Here is a 24,193-nt window from a genome sequence, read left to right on the forward strand (position 1 = left end):
GAAAAAGAATAGATACATATATATGTATAACTGAATCACTTTACTGTACACCTGAAATTAACACATTATTAATCAACTATACCCCAATATAAATAATAGATAAATGCCACAATATTAAAAAAATTGAGGGAAAAACTTTATGCATAGTATGACCTTATTTTAAGTCATATATTTATTGATAAAAGTGTCTGACAAAAATTAATATCTAAAAAATATATTCAGTCTGTTGATATATGAGTAGAAATATAAAGCCTAAAAATACACAAAAATTTTATGTGGGGTTATCTTTGGGTTGTTGAATTAAGTATTATTTTTATTTTTCTTATGTTTTTTAATTCTTTTCCTCTCAACTTTACACACATACCAATAATTGTATAATTTTATATAAGTATAAAATGCAATATTTGGGGAAGAAAAAACATGTCTTTTCTTTAGTGTCTGGGCTCTTTGAATAATTATGTTACTTGGGAACCTGTATAATCTTATGTTAGTTTTCAGTACATCATCACTGCCTAAAATAGTGAAATTAATTATCACTATGGGAATACTTAAAAGTCACCATTTTCCTGTATGAAATGCTAATTACCTAATGACAGATTTGATTTAACTTGAAAACCTAAATATCCTAATTTTCCAAAATAGTCAATGAAATGAATCAGGCAGTAGTTAAGTTTAGATAAATTCTCCCTGTTCATCCATGAGATTGTGGTGGGAAGACTTTTGTACTAGACCGACACTGGGTCAAATTCTAGAATTATTACTTGCTGTGTGACCTCGGCAAAACGGCTCAAGCTCTACTTTGTAAAATGAGGGCAACAATACCTTAATTCAGGGTTTTGATTTGAAGCCACCTGAAATGAATAAGTGCTGTGCCTTTTTATTACAGTAGACATTTAATAAATTTGCATTCACTTCTCCTTATATACCTTTTAGTAACTATCCACTCACTTCTCCAGAAATGAAAACTGCTGTTTTCAGAAAGAAAAATAGGGGGGTGGGCTTTATAAGAATCATAATTGTATTCATAGAAAAATGCTTGAATCTTCCTAAAGAGAAAAAAAGTGAAGAAACAAAATAGAACAAAGGAAAAGTAAACATATAATATATGTGTGTGTATGTATACATATATATACATATATATAGTTCTTGCTACAAATAGAAATAAAATAAAAAATTCTTTTCTAAGCTGCTCAGATCAAACAGCTGCAGTGGTTCCTTGTTCTTTCCTGCCAAGAAGGAAATCTTTCAGGATGATCCTATGAGTAATATAAGGGAAGGGGATGAAGAAAATCACATTACAACTGGAATTCTAGGATGGCTTTCATGTCTGGTTCACTGATAAATTTATCTATAACTATTTAAATATTATAATGTTTCATCATAAACTTGGTATGTGGTATGCAAGCATACTTTCACTTATTATTATTGTCAATTACTTTAAATGGGTAGTTTGGGATAATAATTCTCTCATGAATATGATGATAAAGTTTATCTAATTCTGAAAAAGTGTTAACATTCATTCAAACAAAAATTGCATAGATTTTGTGTATTTATTGTTCAATTTAGACCCAAGGATATACTATAAAGCCAGAAAAATAGGTAATTATGAGTCCAGATGGTTTGAAACTCATTTCTGCAACTTACTAGCTATCTGACCTTGAACACATCATTTAGCCTTTCTGAAACTCAGTTTCACAATCAGAAAGATAGAATTAGAATAAAGCATACATCATGTCTAAAATGGGGATAAGTTATCAGTGGTAAGGTGCTTGGTGGCATATAGTAATTATCAATAAATTTTAAAGATTTTTGCAGAATATAATATACACTGGTCATTATTTGAATAGAATTTTTCTAGTTTTATTTCTCACTGTTTATTGATGGTGTGTGAAGAGGCAAATTTGGGCTTTGTATATTTATTATGTGTCCATCTACTTATTCAAGTTCTCTTGTTAATTCTTATAGTTTTATTTATTTTTATTGGAGTATAATTTTTTTCCAGGTGTAGAATTATGTTTTAAGTGCTTATTTTAGCCCATTTGCTGGAAACTCCAGAAAACCTTTGAAGTATAATGACCAAAAAGTGAATCTCTCTGTGGTTCCTAATATTAACTTTAAGATGTCTGATATTTAAATTGCTTTCTCTTATCTGCTTCTATTCACATTTTACTTTAAATTGGCTGCACAATTTTAGGAATGTCTTTTAAGCACCAATTGGTATGGTCTTCTTTTGGGTCACTTTTTTTTGTAATATATATTTATGATACTTAATCTTTTATACTATATTACTTCATTTGTGGAATAACCTAATAATATATTATTGTCTTGATTCATTTTTGCATTCTATTCGTTTCTTTTTGTCTATGGTTTTTGTGGTATTAAAATTATGCTGGGATTCATAAAATTAATTATGAAGCTCTCAGATTTCCTGCCCTCTCCCCTTGCCATGTAATAATGTCAAATGTAAGATTTATTAGGGAAGGATCCTTGATTTATTTATTTTTCATTGCAGCACTGCTAGTACCTCAAGTGGCTAACACAGCAAAATGCTCAATAAATATTTGTTGAAATAATTAGCATAAATTGTTATAGTTTGGCTAGAACTCAGTTGTGAAAGATTCTAGATCTGTTCTCTTTTTTTAAAGGTAGCACTTTACTTCTCTAGTCTATTTTATTGTAATTGGTCTGTTAATTTTTTCTACTTGTATTAGTTTCGGTGTTTTGTGTTTTTCCAGAGAAAGTGTCCATTTCCCTAGGTCATACATAAAGTGGTATGTACCTTTGAAGTATTTATCAATATACCAGTTTAATTTAACAGATATTTTCATGAATGAATAATTCAAAGTTTATATATTTTGGATATTTATAATTTTCACACTTTCACAAGATTTCTGAATACCTCAGTAAAAAAGTACTTTGTAATTTTCATACACAATTCTGACAAATTAATGCACTTTTACTATATTTAATATTATAAATATTTTCTTTGATGACTATGCCCTAAACTCTAAAATGAGGAAAAATTTTATCTCTTGACAAAGGCCTATATGTACTTCCTTGCATTCATTCCTTTTGTTTTTCAAAGACAATTTTATGTCATGAAAAGTGGAGAAACAAGAAAAAGCACAAGGTCTAACTTTATTGAGTGTGTATGCATGTGCTGATATAAAGAGAGATAATTGTCATCTATAATTTATTATTATAAGAAAGTTAAACATTTAAACATTTTTTCTTTCCCCATCCTAAGCTATTTATATCATTGAACTATAGGCATATGGTTTTCATTTGTTTCATCTCTCAAAATATTAGCATAGAAACTCAATAATAAAATGGAGTAAAATAACTTTTTGAAATAGAAAATCTGCCTTAATAGAAACATCTTTAAAAAATGTTGACAGTCCACTGAAATGGAGAGCCAACCTTAATGAAAACCTTTGAAAAATGTAGACAGAAGAAATATTTCACACACATCATTGTAGTTTTCACATCTCTTTGAAAAAATGGAAAATTCTATTTTCATATATCATTTAATATTATTAGAAATTATTGATTCATTGATTTTAGGATGAAAATGTGGGCCATTTAGTTGTGTATAATTTATGTGAGGTTTTGTAACAAAGCCCAAATATGCATTTGATTTTACAGCTTTATAGAAAGGTATTTTCATTTTGATGCCATAGTTTTATATGTAGGAATTATTTATTCCCTTTCCTTCTGAAGAGTTTTAAGGATCAGTTTTAGTATTTGATGCCCCTTGATAATTTTGAAGTGTGGGCATGTCTCTTCAGATGAAGTGTATTTTATTTTAGTTTATTTAGTTTAGTTTCATCAAAGTAATGCTATATATCCACATTGTTTTAAAGTCAAAGAGTATCATAGGACTGATGACCATAAAAAACCAGAAAACTCATCCTTCTTTATTCTTGAATTTAATTTCTCAGAAACAATCATTTTCAGTGCTTATACTTGTTTTATGTGCTATTTGTCTCATATTTATGTAGTTTAATATCGATTTATTGACTTCTGATTTTTAATTCTGCTAACCAATAATAATTTATGTTTTTTATGGCATATTATTCTACATTTTCATATGCCCATATCATACTTTTATAATTTGTTTCATAAGATTGAGAAACTGGACTTTTAGTGTGAGATGTGTTTTGATATTTTCCCCATGTCATTAATCATCTGGTAAAATTATTTTAATTGCTGCATAGTATTTCACTATGTGGATACTTCACAGTTTATTTTAAAAATATTGTTGGAAATTTATATTTCATTCTAATCAATTATTTTTCATTCAGTTACAGTGACACATTTATCTGTGCACACCATTCTGAAAATTTTAATTATTCATATCATAGAAACTAAGCCTACTCAAAAAGCTCCCCTCTTCACCCCTCTCCCCCAAACACACATTGTAGAATCTATGTTAGGATACTCATCTTCTTTTCAAAAGCTAAAGTCTAGCAGAAACCCATTCACAGCCTAACTACTCATACGAATTAGAAGAGGTCCACAAATGCTGTGTTCAGAGGATGCCTCCTAGAGGGATACAGACAACAGTCAAAAGTAACAACTAGCCTGACATCAAGAAAAACAAGTTAACAGAACTCAAAATAGAACTCAAAAATAGAGTAGGAAGAATTCTTTTTAACTTAAAAGTATTTCTACAGTCCTATATAGCCCATCAACACATCAGTATATTTCAACATAAATATATAAAATCTTTTCCTAATGAGGACCATTAAGCTGTAACTTAAGGTAGATCTGATTTTGATAGCATTGTTCAAGAATGAAAGGATGAGGGAGACAAGATGGCAGAATAGAAGGACTTGAGCTTGCCTCATCTCATGAAAACACCAAAATCACAACTAACTGCTGAACAACCATTCATAAAAAAGAATTGAACCTACCAAAAACAGATATGCTATACCCAAAGACAATGGAGAAGCACAACAAGACAGTAGGAGGAGTGCTCTCATGATATAATTAAATCCCATACCCACTGAGTGGGTGACCCACAAACTGGAAAATAATTATATCACAGAGGTTCTCCCACAGGGGTGAGAGTTCTGAGCCCCTGGTTAGGCTTCCCAGTCTTGGGGCTGGCATCAGGAGGAGGAGCCTCCAGAGCATTTGGCTTTGAAGGCCAGTGGGGCTCGAGTGCAGGAGCTTCACAGGACTGGGGGAAACAGAGCCTCTACTCTTGGAGCGTACACACAAGGTTTCAAGTGCACTGAGACCCAGGACAAAGCAGTGACTCCACAGAAGCCTGGGACAGACCTACCTGCAGGTCTTGGAGGGTCTCCTGGGGAAGGAGGGGGCTGGCTGTGGCTCACTGTGGGGGCAAGGGCACTGGTGGTAGATGGCTCAGGAAATATTCATCAGCATTATCTCTCTTGGAGGTTGCTATTTTGGCACTGAGACCTGGCCCTACTCAACAGCCTGCAGGCTATAGTACTGGGATGCCTCAGGCCAAACAACCAACAGGGTGGGAGCACAGCCCCACCCATTAGCAGACAGACTGCCGAAAGTCTTCCTGAGCCCACAGCTTCCTATAAACACACCACTTGACACAGCTGTGTCCACCAGAGGGACAAGACCCAGTGACACCCACCAGTGGACAGGCACCAGTCCCTCACACCAGGAATCCTGCACAAGTCCCTGGACCAACCTCACCCACCAGGGGGCAGACACCAGAACCAGGAAATATTACAATCCTGCAGTCTGAAGAATGCAGACCACAAACACAGAAACAGACAAAATGAGATGGAAGAGAAATATGTTCCAGATGATGGAACAAGATAAAAGCCCAGAAGAACAACTAAGTGAAGTGGAGAAAGGGAATCAACCTGAAAAATAATTCTCAATAATGATAGTAAAGATGACTGAAGAGATTGCAAAAAGAATGGAGGCACAAGCTGAGAAGATACAAGAAATGTTTAATAAAGATCTTAAAACTTTAAAGAACATACAAACAGATGAATAATATAATTGAAATTAAAAATACACTAGAAAGAATTAATAGAATAAATGAGGCAGAAGAATAAATAAGTGAGCTGGAAGACAGATGGGTAGAAATCACTGCTGCAGAACAGAATAAAGAAAGAAGACTGTAAAGAAATAAGGACAGTCTAAGAGACCTCTGGGACAACATTAAATCACCAACGTTTGCATTATAGGGGTCGCAGAAGGAGAAGAGAGAGAGAAAGGGCCTGAGAAAATATTTGAAGAGATAATAGATGAAAACTTCCCTAACATGGGAAAGGAAACACTCAAGTCCAGGAAGCTCAGAGGGTCCCACATGGGATAAACTCAGGGAGGAATACACCAAGACACATATTTATCAAACTGATAAAAATTAAAGAGAAAATATTAAGAGCAACAAGGGAAAAACAAAAAATAAAAGAGAATCCTCATAACATCATCAGCTTATTTTCACCAGAAACTGTAGGCCAGAGGGAGTGGCATGATATAGTTAAAGTGATGAAAGGGAATAACCTACAATCAAAAACACTCTATGCAGCAAGGCTCTCATTCAGATTTGACACAGAAATCAAAAGATTTACAGACAAGTAAAAGCTAAGAGAATTCAGCACCACCAAACTATCTTTACAACAAATGTTAATGAACTTCTCTAGACAGAAGAGAAAAGGCCACAACTAGAAACAAGAAAATTACAAATGGGAAAGCTCACTGGTAAAGGTGAATATAAATTAAGGTATGAAATCATCTATACACAAATAGATATCAAAACCAGCAATCATTAGGAGAGTAAAAATGCAGGATATTGGGGATGCATTTGAAATTAAGTGACCAGCAACTTAAAACAATTTTGTATATACACAGAGAGAGACAGCTTTATTAAAACTATATGGTAACTGCAAATAGAAAACCAACAATAGGGAGTCCCTGGTGGCTCAGTGGTTAAGAATCTGCCTGCCAATGCAGGGGACACAGGTTTGATACCTGGTCCAGGAAGATCCCACATGCCACAGAGCAACTAAGCCCACTTGCCATAACTACTGAGCCTGAGCTCTAGAGCCTGTGGGCCACAACTATTGAGCCCATGTGCCACAACTACTGAGCCCATGTGCCACAACTACTGAAGCCTGCATGCCTAGAGCCTGTGCTGCACAACAAGAGAAGTCACCACAATGAGAAGCCTGCTCACTGCAATAAAGAGTAGCCCCTGCTTTCCACAACTAGAGAAAGCCTGAGTGTAGCAACAAAGACCCAACACAGCCAATAAATACATAAATTTTAAAAAAGTCTACAATAGATACGCAAAAGAAGAAAAAACAATCCAAACATAATGCTAAAGATAGTCATGAAGTCAGAAGAGAAGAGGAAGGGAAGAAAAAAAGACCTACAAAAAAAATCTAAGACAATTGACAAAATAGCAATAAGAACATACATATTGGTAATTACTTTAAATGTAAATAAATGCTCCAACCAAAAGACATGCTGAATGGATATAGAAACAAGACCTGGACTTCCCTGGTGGCGCACTGGTTAAGAATCCGCCTGCCAGTGCAGGGGACATGGGTTCAATCCCTGGTCTGGGAAGATCCCACGTGCCACGGAGCAACTAAGCCCATGCGCCACAACGACTGAGCCTGCGCTCTAGAACCCGTGAGCCACAGCTATTGAGCCTGTGTGCCGCAACTACTGAAGCCCACGTGCCTAGAGCCCATGCTCCGCAACAAGAGAAGCCACTGCAAGGAGAAGCCTGTGCACCACAAGGAAGAGTAGCCCCCACTCGCCGCAACTAGAGAAAGAGCCAATAAATAAAAATAAATAAATTAAAAAAAAATTAAAAACAAGACCTGCATATATGCTATCTACAGGAGATCCACTTCAGATCTAGGGACACCTAGAAACTGAAAGTGAGGGAATGGAAAAAGATATTCCATGCAAATGGAAATCAAAAGAAAGCTGGAGTAGCAATACTCATATCAGACAAAATAGACCTTGAAATAAAGATTGTTACAAGAGACAAAGAAGGACACTATGTAATGATCAAGGGGTCAATCCAAAAGGAAGATGTAGCAATTGTAAATATATATGCACCCAACAAAGAAGCACCTCAATGTATAAAGCAAATACTAACAGCCATAAAAGGAGAAATTGACAGTAACAGTATAATAGTGGGGGGACTTCAACACCTTACTTCCATCAAAAGAAAGATCATCCATATTAAAAATCAATAAGGAAACATAGGCCTTAACATGTTAGACCAGATGGCTGTAATTGATATTTGTGGAACATTCCATCCAGAAGCAGCAAAATACACAGTCTTCCCAAGTACCTATGGAACATTCTTCAGGATAGAGCACATGCTGTGCCACAAAGCAAGCCTCAGTAAATTTAATAAAATTGAAGTCATATCAAGCATCTTCTCTGACCACAATGCTATGAGATTAGAAAACTACAAGAAAAAACACTGTAAAAAATGCAAACACATGGAGGCTAAACAATATGTTACTAAACAAGGAATGGATCACTGAAGAAATTAAAGAGGAAATCAAAAACTACCTAGATCAAATGAAAATGAAAACACAACATCCCAAAACCTATGGGATACAGCAAAAGCAGTTAAAAGAAGGAAGTTTATAGCAATACAGTCTTACCTCAGGAAACAAGAAAAATCTCAAACAATGTAACCTTACACCTAAAGAAACTAGAGAAAGAAGAACAAAGAAAACCCAGTTAGTAGAAAGAAATCATAAAGATTAGAGCAGAATTCAATGAAATAGAGATGAAGAAAACAATAGAAAAGATCAATGAAACTAAAAGCTGTTTCTCTGAGAAGATAAACAAAATTGATAAACCTTTAGCCAGACTCATCAAGAAAAAAAGAGAAGGCTCAAGTCAATAATATTAGAAATGAAAAAAGTTACAGTAGATACCACAAAAATAAAAAGAATCATGAGAGACTACTACAAGCAACCCTATGCCAATAAAATGGACAACCTAGAAGAAATGGACAAATTCTTAGAAAGGTACAATCTTCCAAGACTGAACTAGGGAGAAATAGAAAACATGAACAGATGAATCATAAGTACCAAAATTGAAACTGTGATTAAAAAATTTCCAACAAACAAATGTTCAGGACCAGATGGCTTCACAGGTGAACTCTATCAAACATTTACAGAAGAGTTAACACCTATCCTTCTGAAAGTCTTCCAAAAAATATCAGAGGAAGGGACATCCCCAAACTCATTCTATGAGACCACTATCACCCTGATACCAAAACCAGACAAAATACCACAAAAAAGAAAATTACAGGCCAATATCACTGATGAATGTAGATGCATATATACTCAACAAAATACTAGCAAATGAAACCCAACAATACCTTGAAAGGATTATACACCACGATCAAGTGGGATTTATCCCAAGGATGTAAGGACTTTTCAATATCTGCAAATCAGTGTGATACACAACATTAACAAACTGAACAATAAAAACCATATGATCATTTCAATAGGGCAGAAAATCTAAATAGATATTTCTCCAAAGAAGACATACAGATGGCCAAAAAGCACATGAAAAGATGCTCAACTAACTATTAGAGAAACAGAAGTCAAAACTACAACAAGGTATCACCTTCCATCAGTCAGAATGGCCATCATCAAAAAATCTACAAACAATAAATGCTGGAGAGGCTGTGGAGAAAAGGGAACCCTCCTCCACTGTTGCTGGGAATGTAAATTGGCATGGCCACTATGGAGAACAGTATGGAGCTTTCTTAAGAAACTAAAAATCAAGCTACCATATGATCCAGCAAACCCACTCCTTGGCATATACCTGGAGAAAACTGTAATTTGAAAAGATACATGCACCCCAATGTTCACTGCAGCACTATTTACAATAGCCAAGCCATGGAAGCACCTAAATGTCTATCACAGAGGAATGGATAAAGATATGGTACATATATACAATGGAATATTACTCAGCCATATAAAAGAATGCAATAATGTCATTTGCAGCAACATGGATGGGCCTAGAGATTGTCATACTAAGTGAAGTCAGTCAGACAGAGAAAGATAAATATCATATATCACTTATATGTGGTATCTAAAAAAAATGACACAAAATGAATTTATTTACAAAACAAGACTTTGGAAACAAACATGGTTACCAAAGGGAAAGGTGGGGGGAGGGGTAAATTAGGAGTTTTGGATTAACTTATACATACTACTATATATAAAATAGTTAATCAGCAAGGACCTACTGTATAGCATATGGAACTCTACTCAATAATCTGTAATAACCTATATAGGAAAATAATCTGAAAAAGAATGGACATGTGTATAACTGAGTCACTTTGCTGTACAATGGAAAGTAACAACATTGTAAGTTAACATAAAATTTAAGTTAAAAAAGAATGAAAGAAATCACAATAATAAAATGTAGAGAGAGAAGAGAGTGATAGGAAAGTCTGACACAGAACTCCAAAGCCCCTTGGAATTTCCTGGGTGATAGGAATTTCTTTCATTCTAATGAGGTGACTCTTTGTGGGCTCCTGGATGGGGGCTTGTCACCAGAAAAAGGAAGCCATAAGTAGAAGCTTGGAAACTTCAGCCCTACCTCCCATTCTCTGGAGAGGGCCTGGAAGTTCATAATCAATCATATGACAAAGCCTCCATAAAGTCCCTAAAGTTCTGGATTTAAAGATCTCCTGTGTTGGTAAACATATCCACATGATAGGAAGGGCAGCACTTCAACTCCACAAAGACAAAGCTCCTGTGCTCAGGACTCTTTCAGACTCTGCATTATGTATCTCTTTATCTTTCTGTTCATTGTATCCTTTAACCTATCCTTTGTAATAAATTGGTATTAATATATGTCTGTCTTATTGGGTTCTGCAAGTCACTCTAGTAAATTATTTAACTCAAGGAGAGAGTCTTGGGTCTCTCTGATTTGTAGCTAATTTAAGCTGAAGTTGTAGGTAACCTGGGGACACACTCCTTACTACTGACATCTGAAGGAAAGGCCAGTCTTACGGGACTAAGACCTTAACCTGTGGGTTTTATGCTAACATTGGCTAATATCAAAATTGGATTATAGAACACTTAGCTGATAGCAGAAAATTGATTGCTGTGGTAAAATCTCCCACACATCTGGTTAAACAAATATTCTGTGTGAATAGTGGAGGAGAAACACAGGTTTTGTTTTTGTTTTTTTCTGTTACAATGTAAAACCAAAAAAGCAGAGACTTTGAAAAAGTCAGGTTTGCATTTGAATCAGGGGCCCACTATGTAACATTGTGCATATAAATGAATGTCCCTAAATTTCAATCTTTTCAAAATTAGAATGAGTATATTGAGAAATATGAGTATTGTACAAAAAGTCCTGGCATATAGTAAACATTTAGTTTATGAATCCTATCATAATTATTCACTGATATTGTATTCTTCACACTCTGATGATAGAGGAATAAATGTAAAGTTACAACAGAAAAAATTGTTAAAACTTCCTATTCACCTCACACAGTTCGCAAGTGTTGTAGAACGTCTTCATAAATGATTCTTAGCAATCTATACTTTAAAATACTGTTAAAATTACTTCTACATGGAGCTATACTGTCTTTTCCTCTAAGGCTGAAGTAAATAACTGTATTTAATTATGTTTGAGCAATTCAAAAACTATTCAAAGGGCTCATTTCTGCTTAGCATTTTGTCCTCCATATCAGACAAGCTTCTATTTGGTCCTGCAATATAGCCATGAAATCACAGACCAATCTACAGTGCTTTCAGTTTGGAGAGTTCTCATCAGTGAATCCTCACATGGGGATTCTGCCCAGACTATGAGTGTAAATGCAGCTGGCATGTCCACAAGGTTATGGGATCATGAAATTTGTGGTTTAATTATATCAAGAATAGAGTTTGATCCATTCTCTAATTTATTCTAAAAACACATAACTTTAATGGGGTTTCAGTGAACTCTGTGCCAAAGGCATGGTGTTAAAAGCAAAAATGTGCTGTTCTTTTCTCTGCAAAGCAAAAGCATTGATCAGGTCCATGATTAAAGGCTATGTGAAGAATATCTTCGATAAGCATAAGTCCTTATTATATTTCCCTTTGGTTGCAAAGAATCTATGTGCCAAACACAATAAATATAAGCATAGTCAGGGAATTTCTGCAAGTGAGTTGATAAATGTGCAGAGAGCATGTGTGTGTGCATGCGCGTGCGCACTAGCTGTTTTCACCCAGTAATTATGCATGCCCTGATGCCTATTTTGTCTATCAAGTAAGTAATATGTATACTGGATGGAGAATTTGAGAAATATTGAATCATTCTTTCATTTATTCAACTAATAGGTCCCTGGTCTTATACTAAGAGATGCAAATACAAGGGGAGCAGATGTATATGCAGGTCTATCTTTCTGAAGCTGAAGTTTATGGGAGAGATGGACACCAAAGGATCAAACATTCAGTGTCATTTTACTACTATGATAAGTGCTTCTAAAAAGAACACAGGACTCTAGGAGAGTAATATTGAGGTTTTATACTGTCAAAGAGAGTAGGAAAGGATTTCCTAGGAAAAGTAACATTTGAGCTGAAGGAAAAATGGCAGTTAACCAAATAGCAGATCACATGTGTCTACATTTTGGTGACTCCATTTTACTACTTCCTGAGAAAATCATCATTTTAGGGATGACCATCCATGAAAAAGGGGGATTGGTTCTATTATATGAGGAAGATATTCTCTAAATTTGTCCCTCGTCTTTTTTGTATTTTATTTTCCCGTTCAAGCATATCGATAGATGATTCACTCAAAAGAAAATGGAAATAAACTTGTGACACTCTTAGAAAACTACTGTAATTTAAATCCACAGGTAATAATATTAAACTTTGAAATGCTTTCCTCAGAAGCTTTAGTTTCACTTTGTGCCTCTGAACTCCTGGCCAGGTAGGAGTAGAGAACACTATACATAAAGGCTCAATCTTTGTAAAGAATAAATGAAAGCAATTTTCTATGACAGAAGATTATAATAAAATGAAATTTCAGGAGAAAACATCTTCTCCTTACAAAATTCTCAACTGGCTTTTGGTTAAATTTGTGAATCCAGAAATGTAACAAGATAATTTAAATGAATTTTATGATTTTCTCTAGCTACTTACATTTCTCCCTACGTGTTAGAATCATGTAGTCTAAAGATCATGCAGATTTATAATCAGATCAAATAACATCTAAGAAAGCATACCATTTTCTTTATAATTCTCATGAATTTAGATTTGCCATTTGGGAGAACATTAAGAATAATTTGTACTTATATCTTTTCATTAAAAAATATGTTGCATGTTCTTATGAGTCTTGGCCACCCTGTGATTACTTTGCATTAACAAGTTCAAAATTATGATGCTATTTTTAGCTTTTTATGAATTTGTGTGTACTTTAATTCTTTGCAAATACAAACATAAATTTAGAAAGATCGCATAAGGTTATCTAATTCTTTTAAACCCCCAGAACCCAACCTAAAATTACAATGTGGTCCTGTTTATTTTGTTTAAATTTAAGGTGTAACACATTCTTTTTTAATCTATGTAACACATGTTTCCCTAATTCTAACCAGTCCATCACCACTAATTGGTTTAAAGGGAACCAAATTCGACTGAAATTTTGTGCATATAATTTAAAACAGCCTTCTTCACATATCTGGTACTTTGCTGAAGGCATCCCTCTTGTGGTCATAAATAAGTTCATTACTGTTTAGTATCATTATTTGCCAATGTGACAGACATCTGAAGCAACAGACAAGGTAAGTGAGAAGAACCATCCCTTCTTTGTGGTGTATTTTATAGCTTATCCAAACAGCACTGCTCATTTCCTTATAAATTTATAGCGTTTTCAATGAAACACCTTTTTCACATGTAACTCACAGCTCCCTATACTCTATAGAGATTATTTGTCAAATATGGGCCATTACATATGACACATCTGAATGAAAGACCCAGTCTTAAATTGAAAATCACCTGTCTGCTGTATTCTTTTCCTGGGTCCAGCTTACCTCACTGATTCCTGCTTTCTTTAGGAAGAATCCTTCAAAGAGGCCCTTTGACCTTGTAGGTAAATAAGCTTCTGGTGAGGTCACCTACCAGTTCAATACACATACCCAAACATGTTTGAATTCTAGTTTGAGCTGAGACTTTCACTGAATGCCTACTATGTCTTGGACACCACATCTGACCCGAGAATTCAGAAATATGAGACATAGCTCCTATCCTAAAGTAGCTTAAAATATACCTGGAGATATAATCACAAGTAATTTCAATAAAGTATGAAAGTCACAACAATAGAAATACTATGTGCTATGGGGGTACATAGAAGCTGATCACTAACTTTCCCATAATTATTTTATTTTCAGGCTTAATTTGGGTGGTGTATTGTTTTTGTCTGATATGTGATTTGCTTCATCTAGGAGTCCCACAAAATCTTAAATATTGAAGGACCAGTTTATTTGGAAAGAGAGAGAAATAAACTGATATATGCAATAACAAGTGTGTGTGTGTGTGTGTGTGTGTGTGTGTGTGTGTGTGAGAATAGATTTAGTGCGTACTGTGCTGGAGAGTGTTCCCTCAAAATCCATGTCCATCCAGAAAGTGATCTTATTTGGAAATGGGGTCAGTGTCAAAGAGAACCAAAGCTGTACATTAAAGTGGTAAAAACAGATTTTATTATGAAACAATTGTAATGGGGGAAAGGAACTTTAGTATAGCACAGAGCTCAATTCTGATATATAGCCAAGGAGCAGAGAGAGGGATCCAGGAGACAGAAATTTACTAAGAGGAGACATCAAAGGCAATAGGATTCTTGAAAACCCTGATTAATAGGATTCTTGCTGAAGGCAGGCCAAGGTGATCAGATATCAAGGGTGATCATATATCAAGGGTGGGAGGGATGACTTAGCAAGATTCTTTGCTAAGTATGGACTGCGCAGGCCAAAGACAGGATTTTGGGCCAAGGCGGAGGCCTAGTCCAGAAAAGATCTCAGAGGAACAAGACTAAAGTTTGGTCAAGGAGAGAGTTTTTGTTATCAGATGCAATTAATTAAGATGAGGACATACTGGATTAGAGTGAGCCTTAAATCCACTATCTGCTTAAAAAGAACTGAACAGAGACACAACCACACAGGGAAAAAATGTGATTATGGAGGCAGAAATTGGAGTAACTCATCTACAAGCCAAAGAACTCAGAAGGACTGCTGACAACCATCAGAGGCTAGGAGAAAGGCAAGGAAAGGCAAGGAAAGTTTCTTCCCTAGAGCCTTCAGAGGAAGCATGACCCTTCTGACACCTTGATTTTGAACTCTAGCCTCTATAACTGTAAGAGACTAAATTCTGTTGTTTTAAGCCACCCAATTTGTGGCACCTTGTTATGGCAACACTGGGAAACTAACATATGGTACTATACATACAAGAGCCCAGGGACAGGGAAGACTGAGAAGGATATGAACCACAGTACCAACAATGCTTTCTGTTTGATGAGTAGAATGAAATTGGGAGTGGGATAAATGAGGTGATTTCACATTGTACAATTTCTATAATTCTTTTACATGGTGGGATTATATAGGTGCTTTATCCTTTCAGGCGTATGTAAATACAGCATTACCAAAAAAAGAAAAAGAATGTATACAATAATTATGGGAAAAGTATAAAGCTTTCTCAGAGGAAGGCTAAGAAAATCTGCATATGCATCTACATATGATATTTAGTAATATCACCGTGTTAGGTTAGGGTGCCTTAGTTTACCTCTTTACAATTACCCCAAACAGACCCTGAGATATCATGAACATATGGAACTGGTGGGAAGCTTTAGCTTTTTGTTTTCTATTTTAAAATCTTGTTATTTTGTGTCTTATATTTAAACTTACTCCTCATGCATTGGCAGTAACCTGACAAGGCACATCAGAGGGGAAAATGCCAGTTTTCCTTCTTTCATTTTGTGACATGTCTGGTATCTTATTCACCACATACTTATCTGGGTTATGATGAAAATATATAAAATATTTGAATCTTTAGGTTCAGAGAAGAAAACAGATACAATTACATGCTCCATGAAGGCAAGGATTGTTATCCATTTTGTTTACTGCTGCATACTCAGCACTTTGAACAATATTTTTGCCCATAGTTGCATTCAATATCTGTTGATAAATGAATGAATATAATAATGCATGATTTAACCTCCACTAGGAATTGTTCTCTCTGCCTTTTGCTAAGAGTGCTAGGGAAATCATACAAATGACATTGACCCAGGTATGCAAATGCAAAGTTCTGCATAAAAGCATTCAGGTAAGATCCTATTTTCAGAAAAGCAAATTTTAGGCTGATTTACTTATTAATTGGTGTTTTACAAGTGTTTCTTATTTAACCCATTAGTTTATCTCCCTAGGTAAAACAGATTAGTATACTAATAAATTAGTATTATTTGCAAATCTCCAATTATCCCTATTAATTATTAAGGGTGTGGTATTCTACAGAGGCATAATTGCACTAACATAATCTCTCAGTGTGCAGAAGACTACATTTGGTGACTTACAATTTTTCAGCCTTTTAACATATCTATTTCACTGGAAATTACTTGCTCTATTCTACTTTATTACTCTTACAGCTTGATTATATTTTACTACAAACTATAAAGAATGCTGACATATTTATTAGCTATATGGTGCTTTGAAAGGCATTTTTTTAGAGTCACAGGTGAATGTAAATGCAAGTGAAAAAAATCCTCATTTTTTAACATTCTTATTCACATATATATGTATACATATATGTATATAGTGAGTATTGATTACTGGTTTTTAAAAAGAAAACAAATATAGCATCTTTCACATAATTCTAGATTTCATAACTAGTCATATATATTTTTTGTGCCACATTAGAAAATATAGTTATAGACATTTTTGGGGCTACACTATATAACACAAAGTCACATTAGAAAATAAATTCCATCTTTAACATCACTAGAATATATAATAGGAAAATTACAATGCTTAGAATGATTTCTGCCACTGCAGTGAAGGCAGGTTCAAAGATAATTAGATAACTTACATTTCAATGGTTTCTGGTTAGAGCTACAATGAACTTTTCATGAGAGATCAAATATTAATAACTGTAATAGAGAAGAAAAAATCTGACTCCTTACTGGATCTGTTTCTTTTACTTTAACCTTTATATTCTATTGCTTTTGTTACAAGTTAATTACCATTGGGATGTTGCTTATAAGCTTAAAGCATACATAATGGCCCATCTCCAGGAACCCTGCCTCCTGTGCCTGAGTGTTAAGCTAAAATACCTTTGTTTAAGCTCACAGGAAACATCCTGACCAGGCCCACCTGTGAAAGACTGAAGGAAAGAAGAAATTAACACATTCCCACCAAAGCCTAGCCAGAACCAAGAAATATTTGCAACAACTTATCACCTTTTTTTACTTTACCTCCTCACTTCCCTCTCTTTGTTCTATAAAAGAAACTAACACTCAAACCCAGGCAAGATGGTTCTTTGGGACTCTAGTCCACCATTTTTTAGCTCTGCTGGCTTTCTGAATAAAGTCACTATTTCTTGCCCCAACAACTCGTCTCTTGATTTATTGGCCTATAGTGCAGCAAGCACAATGAGCTTGGATGCAGTAACAAAACAAATAAAAGCACACGATGCTCATTCTGATTTCTCAAGGAAAATAAACATTCATGAATTACCTGCTATACTCATAGCGTATGGAAGCCTCAAGTCAAAGGTCATTGAATTGTTTTTGGACTATTTCCCTTTTGACTGGATGGAATTCATGGCTTGTGTACAACATGTGGTAGAGGAGTATTGCCACAGTCTGAGAATGAGCCTGTGAATCACAAATGCCTGTTGTTGTTAGTTAATAGTTATTGAGGTCTGAATGCAGTCAAGAACACATAATTAGGCATGGTTTCTGACCAGGATATTAACCTATGTTACAGGGAAACTGTCTATGCACTAAAATTATTTCTTCGCCTCATCTTTGGTAACCTTAAGGCACATCACATTAGGTTCCCTATGAGAAATACATTTCATTGAAAGGTTTTAAAGAGTCCAGAGGGCTGCAGAATCAGACTAATCAGACTTCACAGAATGACCTCAACCTCTCCTGTCTAACACCATTAAAACTAAATTATTACACTTCCTGGATTAAAGTTGATTCTATTTTAATTACAGAGTATAACTTTCTTCATTGGTCAGCCTCCATAAAAAGTTTAAGCTATTCCTTTGGCATTTGTTAGTCAATATATCTGCCTTTGCCTTAATACACTGGGAAAAAACTAATATATATTAGGTAATGACTGTGGACCACCTCATATTTTTCTACCATGGCCAAATGTAATAGAATTTAGGGTTGGCAGTGGTAGGCAATAGTGAAAAGAGGTATTTTCTTGCCATAAAAAGAGTGATTATTTGGACAAGGAAAAATAATGCAAAAAGATATAAACAATTTTTAAATAAAAACTATATAGTCCAAATTCCATTCCTAACTTTGAAGATACAGTAAAAAAAATTCAGAGGATTTTAACAGCAATTTCTTGTTTATCCATTATGACAGGAAAATGTGCATATATATATATATTTGTATTTTAAATATATTTATAAATATATAGTATTATATACATCATGTCATCATAAAATTGTATATTACATACAAATTATAGAATATATTTTTTCTTAGAGGAAATATATACATATATGTCTATCTATATTCATTTATTCATCTATCATCTATCTGCTTATTTCCTAGAATAAGATTCAATTAATCACACCTCTATCAGAATGTACAGTGGAGGCTGAATTGCCAGTATAGAAGCTATTTCAGGCAATAACTGAAGCTGAATATGATATTAAAACATGTACATTATGCAATAGTTTTTTTGGAATTGGTCTCTCATAGTCCCTTTGCACAGCTAATAAATCTTAAAGACGTATCTAATTTCTTGCCTTCGTTTTCCTGGCTTGAAATTTTACTTAATACATTTTGCATTCTTTAATACAGTATATGATGTACTAATGCTAGACAACAGTTTTACTTTTTAATTTAGAAATAGGAACACAAACCCCAATAGAAATAGAGTAATAGAAATAATTTAAAGTCAATTAAATGAAAGCATGTTTTGGAAACTTCAATGATAATACTTGTTTCCTGCCTGTAATTAGACTTATTTTGGTTCTTCTACTAGATCAAAATTCATTTAAAGATTCTTTAATTGCTATGTTTTTAATCAATACTAAGCTCAATTTTGATAAATCTGAACATTTACCTGCAATGGGAACAGTCGAATAAGGTTTTCTTTTTTTTTTTTTTAGAACTTTTATTGAGATACAGTTAACGTACAATAAACTGCATATATTTAGAGCGTACAACTTGGTATCCCAATCTCCCAATTCATTCCCCCCCAACCCTCCCTGCTTTCCCCACTTGGTGTCCATATGTTTGTTCTCTACATCTGTGTCTCTATTTCCACCTTGCAAACTGGTTGATTTGTACCATTTTTCTATAGTTCACATATATGTATTATTATAAGGTATTTGTTTTTCTCTTTCTAACTCACTTCACTCTGTATGACAGTCTCCAAGTCCATCCATGTCTCTAGAAATGTCCCAGTTTCCTTGCTTTTTACAGCTGAGTAATATTTCATTGTATAATGTACCACATCTTTTTTATCCATTCATCTGTTGATGGACATTTAGGTTGCTTCCATGTCCTGGCTATTGTAAATAGTGCTGCAATGAACATTGGAGCGCATGTGTCTTTTTGAATAATGGTGTTCTCTGGGTATATGCCCAGCAGTGGGATTGCTGGGTCATATGGCAACTCTATTTTTAGTTTTGCAAGGAACCTCCATACTGTTCTCCATAGTGGCTGTATCAATTTACATTCCCACCAGCAGTGCAAGAGTGTTCCCTTTTCTCCACACCCTCTCCAGCATTTACTGTTTGTCAATTTTCTGATGATGGCCATTCTGACTGGTGTGAGGTGATACCTCATTGTCGTTTTGATTTGCGTTTCTCTAATAAGTAGTGATGTTGAGCAGCTTTTCATGTGCCTCTTGACCATCTGTATGTCTTCTTTGGAGAAATGCCTATTTAGGTCTCTGCCCATTTTTTGATTGGGTTGCTTGTTTTTTTGATATTGAGCTGGATGAACTGTTTATATATTTTGGAGCTTAGTCCTTTGTTGATTCGTTTGCAAATATTTTCTCCCATTCTGATTGTTATCTTTTCGTCTTACTTATAGTTTCCTTTGCTGTGCAGAAGCTTTGAAGTTTCATTAGGTCCCACTTATTTATTTTTGTTTTTATTTCCATTACTCTAGGGGGTGGATCATAAAAGATCTTGCTGTTATTTATATCAAAGAGTGTTCTGCCTATGTTTTCCTCTAGCAGTTTTATAGTATCTGGCCTGACATTTAGGTCTTTAATCCATTTGGAGTTTATTTTTGTATATGGTGTTAGGGAGTGTTCTAATTTCATTCTTTTACATGTAGCTGTCCAGTTTTCCCAGCACCACTTATTGAAGAGGCTGTCTTTTCTCCATTGTATATCCTTGGCTCCTTTGTCACAGATTAGTTGACCATAGTTTATCTCTGGGCTTTCTATCCTGTTCCATTGATCTATATTTCTGTTTTTGTGCCAGTACCATACTGTCTTCTTCATCACTGTAGCCTTGTAGTATAGCCTGGAGTCAGGAAGCCTGATTCCACCAACTCCGTCTTTCCTTCTCAAGATTGCTTTGGCTATTCTGGGTTTCCATACAAATCATAAAATTTCTTGTTCTAGTTCTGTGAAAAATGCCATTGGTAATTTGATGGAGATTGCATTGAATCTGTAAATTGCTTTGGGTAACATAGTAATTTTCACAATGTTGATTCTTCCAATCCAAGACCATGGTAGGTCCCTCCATCTGTTTGTGTCGTCTTTGATTTCTCTCATTAGTGTCTTATAGTTTTCTGAGTACAGGTCTTTTACCTCCTTGGTTAGGTTTATTCCTAGGTATTTTATTCCTATTGTTGCAATGGTGAATGGGATTGTTTCCTTAATTTCTCTTTCTGATCTTTCATTGTTAGTGTATAGAAAAACAAGAGATTTCTGTGTGTTAATTTTGTATCCTGCAACTTCACCAAATTCATTGATTAGCTCAAGTAGTTTTCTCGTGGCATCTTTAGGATTTTCTGTGTATAGTATCATGTCATCTGCAAGCAGTGATAGTTTTACTTCTTCTTTTCCAATTTGGATTCCTTTGATTTCTTTTTCTTCTCTGATTGCTGTGGCAAGGACTTCCAAAACTATGTTGGATAGTAGTGGCAAGAGTGGACATCCTTGTCTTGTTCCTGATCTTAGAGGGAATGCTTTCAGTTTTTCACCATTGAGAATGATGTTTGCTGTGGGTTTGTCATATTTGGCCTTTATTATGTTGAGGTAGGTTCCCTCTATGCCCACCTTCTGGAGAGTTTTTATCATAAATGGGTGTTGAATTTTGTCAAAAGCTTTTTCAGTGGAGGCGTTTCCTGCATATTCTTGACCCACATTGAAGAAGCAGGAACAATAAAACAATTGCAAACCAGGATGAGAGTGCAGCTGGCACCCAGTGGGGTTGGGTAGACACAGGGGCTATGATAAGTGTAGGCTGTACTTACCCTCCTGAATGGTTGGAAATTCTTTCCCATGGTTATTAAGCAATTATTCCCTGCCAGGAGGTACATCCTGCACAAAGAGGGTTAAAATCCTGTCATCATGTAGTGTGTTTGAGTTAACTGTATGTCCTCTGTCGTGGACTGAATATCTGTGGGTTCCCACCCCCTATGAATTCATATGCTGGAGCCCTAATTCCCAGTGTGGATGTATTTGGAGATGGGGCCTCTGAGGAAGTAATTTAGGTTAAATAGGGTCATAAGGTTGTGGCCTGGATCCAATAGGATTTGTGTCCTTATGAAAGGAGACATGGGAGAGCTCGTTCTTTCTCCTCTGCCCCATACCATGCACCAAGGAAAGGCAAGGTAGCTGTTTGCAAGCCAGGGACTTTGATCTTGGACTTCCAGCCTCCAGATCTGTGAGAAAAAGAATGTTATCTGAGTCACACATGTGTGGTATTTTGCCATGGTAGCTGGAGCTGACTAATAACCCTACAAAAGGTAGATAAGAGCACTTCCTTCTGGACACACCAGAGAGGTCAGTCTTGGTAGAGGGAGGAGTGGACAGAAACCTAGAGGTTGAGACCTATCTGGAAAGGCAGGCCAGCAACGGGTGCTTCAGCTGGGGACAGTGATGGTGGTAGTGGGATTTCCTGAGCAGTGGGCAGCAACAGAGGGAGCTGGTTATCCAGAGGAGACAAAGAAGTTGCCAAGAGAGAAGGCACTGATGACAACTTTATACCTTCTTTATGATTTTGCTTGTGAATAACCTTGGCAGGAGGCAGAGTAGTAGCTCAATAAACCTTTGAGTAAATACACCAAAAAAAAAAAAAAAAAGCTGGTTCTTTGAGAAGATAAATAAAATTGATAAACCTCTAGCAAGACTCATCAAGAAAAAGAGGGAGAGGACTCAAATCAATAAAATTAGAAAGGAAACAGGAGAAGTTACGACAGACACCGCAGAAATAAAAAGCACCATAAGAGACTACTACAAGCAACTATATGCCAATAAAATGGACAACCTGGATGAAATGGACAGATTCTTAGAAAGGTATAACCTTCCAAGGCTGAATCAGGAAGACATAGAAAATATGAACAGACCAATCACAAGTAATTAAATTGAAACTGTGATTTAAAATCTCTCAAACAAAAGTCCAGGACCAGATGGATTCACAGGTGAATTTTATCAATCATTTAGAGAAGAGCTAACACCCATCCCTTCTCAAACTCTTCCAAAACATTGCAGAGGAAGGAACACTCCCAAACTCATTTTATGAGGCCACCATCACCCTGATACCAAATCGAATAAGGTTTAAATTTAAATGTTAATGATGTAATCTATACTTAAGAACGACAGTTAAAGTTGAAATACGTGTAAAAAAACCTGTATCAGGAAAGAAATACCTATTGTTAGGAAAGATAAGAAATGAGCAAAACAGTCAAACAGCAGAGTCTTTGCAAAAGTGGATTCTTACAAAATTTAAATAAACATATAAAAAGAACTTCCCCCATAGGATAAACTATCTTATTTTAATACAGAGTTTCTCATGTATCAATATGGAACAGGTGGGAAAATGTGAGATAATGTGAGACTTTGTTGAAGACTAGGTAGAATGTCATACAACTTTAGTCCAGGATTACACTATTTTTATAGTTTTTAGAATTTAAGAGTACTAATGTTCATTGAGAATGTATTATTTGCCAGATGGAATGCTATACAATTTCCTTTGGAGTTACCATGGTGATTTTCTTTTTAAAAATGCAAGTATACCTGGTAGTGATAACATATCTAAGTAATTATCAGATCACTTTTCCTTAGACAGGTGACTGGGTAGAGAGTAAAGTTTCCTAGTGAGGAATATAGGGGAACTGAATAAAGAAATAAAAGGCACAGTAAGACAAATTTTGAGCTTGAATATCACAAATTCAGTGGGTAATAATCTAGTATTCTCTATCGATGCAGACACTATCATAAATATAGGACTGTTATTTTCAGTAGTGTTACTAAAAGACAAGGGAAGCTTGTGAACAATGTTAATTTCTCATCACATGATATTTCACTCATTTTCTTTAATCGTTCTTGAAACTATGTACATTTTTCACCTTTACCATCTTGAAATGTGGTAAAATATATAATAATTTTGTTTTAGGTGCTAGAATCTTCCCCAGAAACATGGGACCTAATGGATGAGATTCCAGGAAGAAGCAGACTGAAAAGTAAAGCCCACTAATGCTAATGGATGGAGAGGGCAGAATAAAGGGTAAGGGTGACATGGGAATTGAAGCAACAGCCCAAAGATCTAATCCACCTCGGCTGTTTATAGAGGCTAAAGAAATCAAAGCAAATAAATGTATGTCTAGTGTTGACTAATGGGAAAGATAAGCTGTGGGTAATGAAACAGAAGGTGAATTTGAGGTTCCCCTTTTATAAGATGTCATTAGTTTATCTTATCTCCTGTATTACTAAAAGCAAAATCAGAGTTGCCTTTGTGATACTTTTAAGTGCTAGAAATGTTTTTATGTTTATATTTTTGTT

The sequence above is a fragment of the Hippopotamus amphibius genome, chromosome 7, assembly GCF_030028045.1.
Source record: "Hippopotamus amphibius kiboko isolate mHipAmp2 chromosome 7, mHipAmp2.hap2, whole genome shotgun sequence".
Lineage (NCBI taxonomy): Eukaryota > Metazoa > Chordata > Mammalia > Artiodactyla > Hippopotamidae > Hippopotamus > Hippopotamus amphibius.